Source organism: Cavia porcellus, unplaced genomic scaffold (genome assembly GCF_034190915.1).
Source record: "Cavia porcellus strain 051 isolate PalLab524CR breed Dunkin Hartley unplaced genomic scaffold, mCavPor4.1 scaffold_8, whole genome shotgun sequence".
Lineage (NCBI taxonomy): Eukaryota > Metazoa > Chordata > Mammalia > Rodentia > Caviidae > Cavia > Cavia porcellus.
In genome coordinates this window covers 17122255-17130361 of record NW_026947491.1, presented here as the reverse complement: position 1 = coordinate 17130361, position 8107 = coordinate 17122255, and the positions used below count along the sequence as shown (strand labels likewise).

Below are 8107 nucleotides of genomic sequence, written 5' to 3'. Positions count from 1 at the left end.
AGTTTGATAACACAGAAGAAATAGACAGATTCTTAGAAGCATATGAAGTACCAAAGCTAGATCAAGAGGATGTAAAACTGTTGAATAACCCAATCTCTGTTAATGAAATTGAAAATGTAATTAAGTCCTTACCCACCAAGAAGAGCCCAGGCCCAGATGAATTCACTGCAGAATTCTACAAGAAATACAAAGAAGACCTAATGCCGACACTCCTCAAACTATTCAATGAAATTGAAAGGGAAGCAATCCTTCCTAAGTCATTCCTGGAAGCAAATATTACTCTAGTACCAAAACCTGAGAAAGACCCAACTAAAAAAGAGAAATATAGACCGATCTCCCTAATGAACACAGATGCAAAAATCCTCAATAAAATATTGGCAAATAGAATGCAGCAAATCATCAAGAAGATTATACACCATGACCAAGTGGGATTCATCCCAGGAATGCAAGGATGGTTCAACATACGTAAATCAATAAATATAATCCACAATATCAATAAAGCCAAAATTAAGAACCACATGATCATTTCTATAGATGCAGAAAAAGCCTTCGATAAGGTCCAACGTTTATTCATGATAAGAACTTTACAGAAAATTGGAATAGATGGTCTTTACCTCAATATAATAAAGGTCATTTATGACAAACCAACAGCCAGCACCATACTAAATGGCCAAAAATTGAAAGCCTTTACTTTAAAATCAGGCACAAGACAAGGATGTCCTTTATCACCACTCCTATGTAATATAGTACTGGAAGTACTAGCCAGAGCAATTAGGCAAGAAAGAGAAATAAAAGGGGTAAAGATAGGAAAAGAAGAAGGTAAATTATCATTGTTTGCAGATGACATGATACTCTACATAGAAGACCTCCTAAACTCCATTGAAAGACTCTTAGATACAATAAATAAATTCAGTAATGTAGCTGGATACAAAATCAATACTCAGAAATCAATAGCACTCCTATACACGAACAACAAAATCACAGAGAGGGAAATAAGAGAAACTGGACTATTCACATTAGCAAGCAAAAAAATGAAATATTTAGGAATTACTCTTACGAAAGAAGTGAAAGACTTATACAGTGAAAATTATAATACACTGAAAAAGGAAATTGAGGATGATCTCAGAAAATGGAAAGACATCCCTTGCTCATGGATAGGAAGAACAAACATTGTGAAGATGGCCATTCTCCCAAAACTGTTATACAGATTCAATGAAATCCCAATAGAAATACCATCAACATACCTTATAGATCTCAAGAAATCACTCCTAAAATTCATCTGGAGAAGAGACTCAGAATAGCAAAGACAGTTCTAAGCAGCAAAGGCAAGGCAGGAGGCATCACAATCCCTGACTTGAAGTTATACTACAAAGCAACAGTAGTAAAATCAACATGGTATTGGAATCAAAACAGAGCCAAAGATCAATGGAATAGATTAGAAGATACAACCACAACTACATACACACTCAACCACCTTATCTTTGATAAAGGAGCCAAGCAGGTTCATTGGAAGAACGACAGTCTCTTTAATAAATGGTGCTGGAAAAACTGGCTCTCCATTTGCTGAAAACTAAAGCTAGACCCATGTCTATCACCATGTACTAAATTAAAATCTAAATCGGTCAAAGATCTGAACATTAAAACAGAAACACTAAATCTATTGGAAGACAAATGGGGTAGAAACCTTGGAGACATAGGAGTAGGTAGAGAATTAATGAGCAGAACTCAAACTGCACAGGAAATACTTCTCAGAATCAATAACTGGGACCACTTCTTATTAAAAAGTTTCTGCATGTCAAAAGAAATCTCCAGAATAGTGAAAAGAAAACCCACAAACTGGGAAAAGATTTTAGTGAACTCTCTCTCAGACAAGGGACTGTTTGTCTAAAACATATAAAGAATTAAAAAAAACTCACACCTCCAAAATTCAAAGATCCAATCCAAAAATGGGCATCTGAGATGAATACGCACTTCTCAGATGAAGAAATGCAAATGGCAAATAAATACATGAAAAAATGTTCATCATCAATGGTCATTAGAGAAATGCAAATTAAAACCACGCTGAGATACCATCTCACTCCTGAAAAAATGGCCAGGATCAAGAAAACCAACAACAACAAATCATGGAGAGGCTGTGGGGGAAAAGGAACTCTCCTGCACTGTTGGTGTAGACTGGTACAGCCTTTGTGGAGGTCTGTCTGGAGATTTCTCAAAAAGTTGGGATTGGAAATCCCATTTATTCCAGCTATTCCTCTTCTAGGCCTATTCCCAGAAGAACTGAAAGCATCATTCCACAGTGATATATGTGCACCTTTGTTTGTAGCAGCACAGTTTGTAATAGTCAGATCTTGGAAACAACCTAAGTGTCCATCAACTGAGTAATGGATAAAAAAGTTGTGGTATTTGTATACAATGGAGTACTACTCAGCTCTAAAGAATGATCACATTGAAACATTTATAAATAAATGGACACAACTTGAGACTATACTCATAAGTGAAGTAAATCAAACTCACATGTATAAATACCGAATAGTTTCCCTAATGTAAGTAATGATTCAAATATATAAAAATATGTGGTAATCATGATTCCCCATTATATGGCCTTGAAACCTCATAAAGTTTTCACTTATTAATTGGCAAGGCTTTATTCTGGGCTTCTTGATATGGAAATATTTGAAGCTATAGTATATTGTTGTATCCAAATATTTCAAGGAAAAAGACAGACACTATGGTAACTACTATTAAGTCGGGTTATTTGGTGGTGAAGCACTAGATTGCTGAAACAGTCATGCTTTGACCTGTATTGTTATACTGTTATGTCCTGTTTTATCTCAATCTCTCCCTTATTCTTTAAGAAAATTATTTAGTTATTTCTTATGTTTGTTTTAATTAAAGGGAAAAATTTAAAAAAAATAGCAGGATATATAATAGTAACTCTGTTTGATTTCCTATTAACTTGTTTTGAAGTCCTGTAATACTCCCACAATCTTGTTTTGACTGATTAGACACTGTTCCATTCTGTATGATAGTATCAAGTTTGAGGGTATAGGCAACTACTTTGAAGGCAATAAGATTCACTAAGATGCCCATTCTGATTTGACTATTGTCTCCTTTGGAAGTCTTGTAATGTTTACAATGCCTACGTTTTATTGTTCTTGTTCTCTACTGTTTTGTCCAACTTTATAATATCTAATGAGATAGACAATTTTTTTAAGGAAACAAGAGACATCGTTGATAACCATTTGTGCTATGTCTATCCTTGGTTTTGACTGACAGCTTTGTTTTGCCATATTTGACTTTATTCTCTCCCCCCAAAAAAGTAATAAGAACTAAGGAGTAATAAAATCCAAAATGTGTAAATTTGTTGTAAAAAAAAAAAAGAGGGGAAAAAAGAGCTCTAATGGATATAACAGCAACTGTGTTTAGGGGTGTTAAATATCTGACTATATTAATGTTTTTGGGTCATTGAACACAGCTGTTTGCAGTCTCTCTGTTTGAATGTCCACTTTGTATTCTGTGATACTGTGATTTGAACAACTATTTCTAAGATGATAATATGTAATCTATTAACAAGTGATTTCTTACTGTTTTTTTTTGTAGTTCTGTATTACGTGTACCCTTACACCGCTTTGTTTTGTGTTGTGTTTTTCTCATTTTCCTTTTAAATAAAATTTTTAAAAAATGAAAGAATTAAAATAAGTCTTCTGTAATAAAATCACCATAGTACTGGAATAAAAACAGACCTGAAGATCATTGGAACAGATTAGAAGATACAGCTACAGGTACGAACACACCCAGCCACCTTATCTTTAATAAAGGGACCAAACGCTTCACTGGAAGAAAGATAGTCTCTTTAATAAATGGCACTGGAAAAATCGGCTCTCCATTTATAGATGCAGTTGGCCCTTGGCACAGTCTCTGGAAATGGTTAATCAGCCCTTCACAGGGTGGCACCATGTGTGCCGTCACCACAGTGAGTGCTTGTAGCCACTTCCGTGGATTGGTTAGGCCCAGTTCATCCAGCAGTCACGGAAGGTGAATCCAGATGCTGCACAGGAGAGTCTCAGGGATGGCCCCAGCTGCACCAAGCCTGCCCTCGTGGACTGTACCAGCTTTCCTCACACTAGACACCTAAGTACACAGAAATACTTTGATTTTTATGCTGTATATTTGTAGTCAATCAAAGCAGCGAGACCGTAGATGGCTCGGCAAGTCATGTAGGGACCTCATGAAGTCGTGGCAGGAACTCAGATGGTCAGCAAGTAGCCTGCTTAATTTCTTCTTGGGACAAGAGAAATCCTCTCCCTCAGTTCAGGGCTCTGCACGCTGTATTATGTTGAATTCTAAGTTGACTATCTCAGGGAGCCTCAGTAGCCAGTTGTTATCTATCCACCATCTTTGCTCCTCCCACTGGGGTCTTAATTGTTGTTCTGCAGTCAGGGATACTCTGCACAGCTTCACTCTAATGACCTCAATAGATACCAGGCATTTTTGTATTGGTTACTTGTACAATAAGGATTACAAACATTTGTGAATTTGTGGGCCAGATGAAAGAACTATTAGTATAATTATGAGTGCAATTAACAAAGATTTTTATGAGGAGAAACTAGCAATGGCTGTATAAAGAGCAAGGAATTTTAGAACTTAACATGCCATTGATTGGTCATCTAATATCTTGAATAGTTATTGACATGTTAGAAGAAGGATCAGGAATGTACACATTTAGTTTTTTTAAATTGCATAAGTAACTCCCAAGCTGTTAGAATCCCTTATATCATCTGAGTTGGGGGATATCTCTTTTTATTAATTTTACCATTTTTATTTAGGATTGACCAACTCTTATGTCATTTAAGGTCCATTGGGTATAGTCAGTTAAGGACTCAATATGCATCCTTTACCCTTTTCTCCAGACAAGACCTGGTGGATCTCAGCAAAAAGAACCTAAAAGGAATCTAGCATATTTGTTACTGGTTCCATCTGTATTGTGCCTCAGAGTTTGGCATCCTTTAGACAAGAACAAAATTTAATCAAAGCATTATAATCAGAGTATGTGTACAAAGGCATGCATAATCAAAACATGAGCATTAGAGCTAACAGGAAAGTTAAAGAACTGTTTCTAAGGAAATCCATCTTGCAGGGTCCAGTGGGCTGTCTCCTGAGTGTTGGTCAGTAGTTGTGATGTGAATGTTGTGTATTCTGGCCACATTGAGCTCAAACTATTGTAACTCCAAGCATTGAGTATTGCTATCCAAATATTGCAGTTCCTTTTCCAGTTTGCCTCACAATCCAAAAAGTTATATTTGTAATCCCATTGAGATATTATTGGAATCCTGGCGAGTTAATTTCAATCTACCACCTCCAAAGCAACCCAGGGTAAGAGTAAAGACACAGAGACATGTTCAAAGTTAAGGGCACCCAAGCAGTCATAAATATAGTCCCCATGAGGCTGTGTGGACAAGGGCCTTGATCACAGGCCTGTCCTAGAATTTATTATCTTGTGAAGAAGGGGGTGGCTGAGTGAGTGAGAGTGAAGATGAAGAGAACTACATGAGTAACTTGACCCGGCTATCCAGGTAGGGAGAAGAGCATCTCTACAAAATGCAGGGAGTGTGACACACAGAAGGATTAGTCTGCATAATTCAATTAAGGTAGCAATTGAATTGTTTTTCGAGGCTGTTGCTTTAGTTTCTAATCTGTAAACTTGTGCCATGGGACTCAGCGCCTCTTTATTTCCAGGATCAGCCTCAGTTGCCATTCCTGGAGCTGACTGGCTCTGCAATCCCGCTGTGCTCATATCTTTTACAGAAAGCACTATGCGAGGGAACAGGGGGCTGTCTGATGGCTCAAGAGATTACATACCAGTATCTCAGCTAGCTTTACTTGCAATGCTTAGAGCCAAGAGAAGAGAGAAGGAAATGCTATAATCAGATCTGCAAACATCAGTATATGGAAATATGCCTCAATATAATCAATGTTGCAACAATTGTACTCAACTCAAGGAGAGTCGCTCAAATTGTGTCCTAAAAATCTAAAGACAAATTTTAGACATTTCAAAGATCTCCAAGAAAATGGAATTTAGGATGTTCAATAGTGCAGACTCAGCTACATTTCAGTAGATGGCATGTCCTAGAATATGTTCTCATCCAAGACTGAAAAAAACAGATACTCATAGAATACCATGAGAATCAGGAAGAGCACAGTGGTGATGACAGTGGGCCATGTGATTTGCAGATCTGGCTGAGGAGGGGGAGTTGTTTATTTTCCCAGAATGACATTGACCATGATTTCCAGGGTCACATCTGTGACATCTATGTGTAAAGACATCACCTCAGCTCTGCCTTCAAGAAGAGTGCATATGTGCAGATTGTGTATTTCAAACCATTTTCTACTGAACTCCGTGTACATTTGCTTCACAGTGTACCATGATAAAAATAATATCAATAAGAATAAACTTATATATGGCTATTTTATAAAAAATTTCTTTAAATGTATGTAACTAATGAATACAGAATGAAAAGACAAAATAAAAGTTTATAAAGAAAATTGGATACTATATTTTGAAAAGGAAAATGAATATTATGAGACAGGAGCATTTTATCTTGAATATTATCTTAATATACTGATGCATTGCTTGAAACCTGTGCATTTGTATTTGAGAAAAGAGAGGGAGAGACAGAAAGAGAAAGAGAGAGACTAAAGAAAAAGCATGGAGAATACAATTTGATAAATTCTCAATTTCAAAGCTACATAAATAAATTCCAAACAGTTAACATGAACAGACGGAGCTCAGGAAGGACCCTGCCCACTGTACTGAGTCAAGTCCAGGTGTCTCTCTTCCTCTTTCCCTGAGCCCAGAACTCCTCATGGGGCTGAGCTAAGCCTGAGGACCAGGCGTCCTGAGGTGCCAAGGAGAGGAGAGAGCTGCTAAGTCTTAGAACCTGTGCAGAGGGATGGGGATAATTTAATTTTCTAACCTGAAACATTTACTCCTGAAACAAACAATTGCTCTTTATGAAGAGAAAACTAAGAATATCATTCTTAGATAATGATGATGTGACACTGAAAAGAAACTTAACTTCTCAAAATGTACTTTTAATTTTATCACCCCTTTTAGAAAGATCGTATAAAAGAAACCAAGAAAATAATACGTATAAATAAGAAAAACTGTACTTGTGTCTTGTATACTTCCTAAGTCATCTGAACCCTGGGTTTATCTGCTCTCTTCCTGTGATGTGAAGACAGAGAGGAAACGCAACAGGCCTGCAGAAAACCATCAGTTCCTGCTCTGCACCTGCTCCTGGGGCCCTGGGCTGGCCTCATTCAATGGATCTCCATCGCCCCCTGCTCCTCATGAGCGCCCTTGCGGGAAGTTTTGTGTGTCTCGCACAGTAATACATGGCCATGTTCTCAGGTGTCAGGCTGCTCATTTGCAGACACAGCGTGTTCTTAACTTTGTCCCTGGAGATGGTGAATCTTCCCTTCATGGGTGTGTAGTAGGTGTTAGCACCACCGTCACTGATAGTTGAGGTCCACTCCAGCCCCTTCACCAGAGCCTGGAGGATCCAGTGCATTAAATTACTGCAGGTGAATCTTGAGGCCACACAGGAGAGTCTCAGGCACCCTCAAGGCTGCACCAAGTCTCCTACGAACTCCACGAGCTGGTCTTCACACAGCACACCTGCAAAGATAGAGATATTCTGCTCAGGAAACTGTCACAGGGGTCCATTGTGTAACTCACACATTTCCAATTATGTCCTCAGCATTTTTTCTTGTAAATAACTTACCTTTTAATATTGGAAACAGGAAAACCCAGCTCAACTCCAGCTCCATGGTGAGCCATAGGCTCAGTCCTGATCACTGAGTGGTATCAGCCAGGCACCAGGGCTGGGGTCCTCTGCAGAGCTGCAAGGTGAGGGCTAGGCGGTTTTCATCAGCATAGGGAGCCCCTATTTGCATGGCCTCCTGCTATATAGTAAGTTCTGTTAAGGAAGTGTCAGTGAGGGAATCACATGCAAGTGAATTGACAGGTGTTTGGATTATCCCTAGTACTATATATTGAACACATGGTCTCTTTCTATGTGTCTGTGAAGTGACAAACAAATAACAT

At 38.1% G+C, this 8107-nt stretch overlaps 1 pseudogene; it reads right to left on the bottom strand.

Annotated features, from left to right (window-relative positions):
• Positions 1–7316: 7316 nt before the first annotated feature.
• LOC134477204 (immunoglobulin heavy variable 3-23-like) lies at positions 7317–7830 on the bottom strand (annotated as a pseudogene).
• Between the last annotated feature and the right edge of the window lie 277 nt (positions 7831–8107).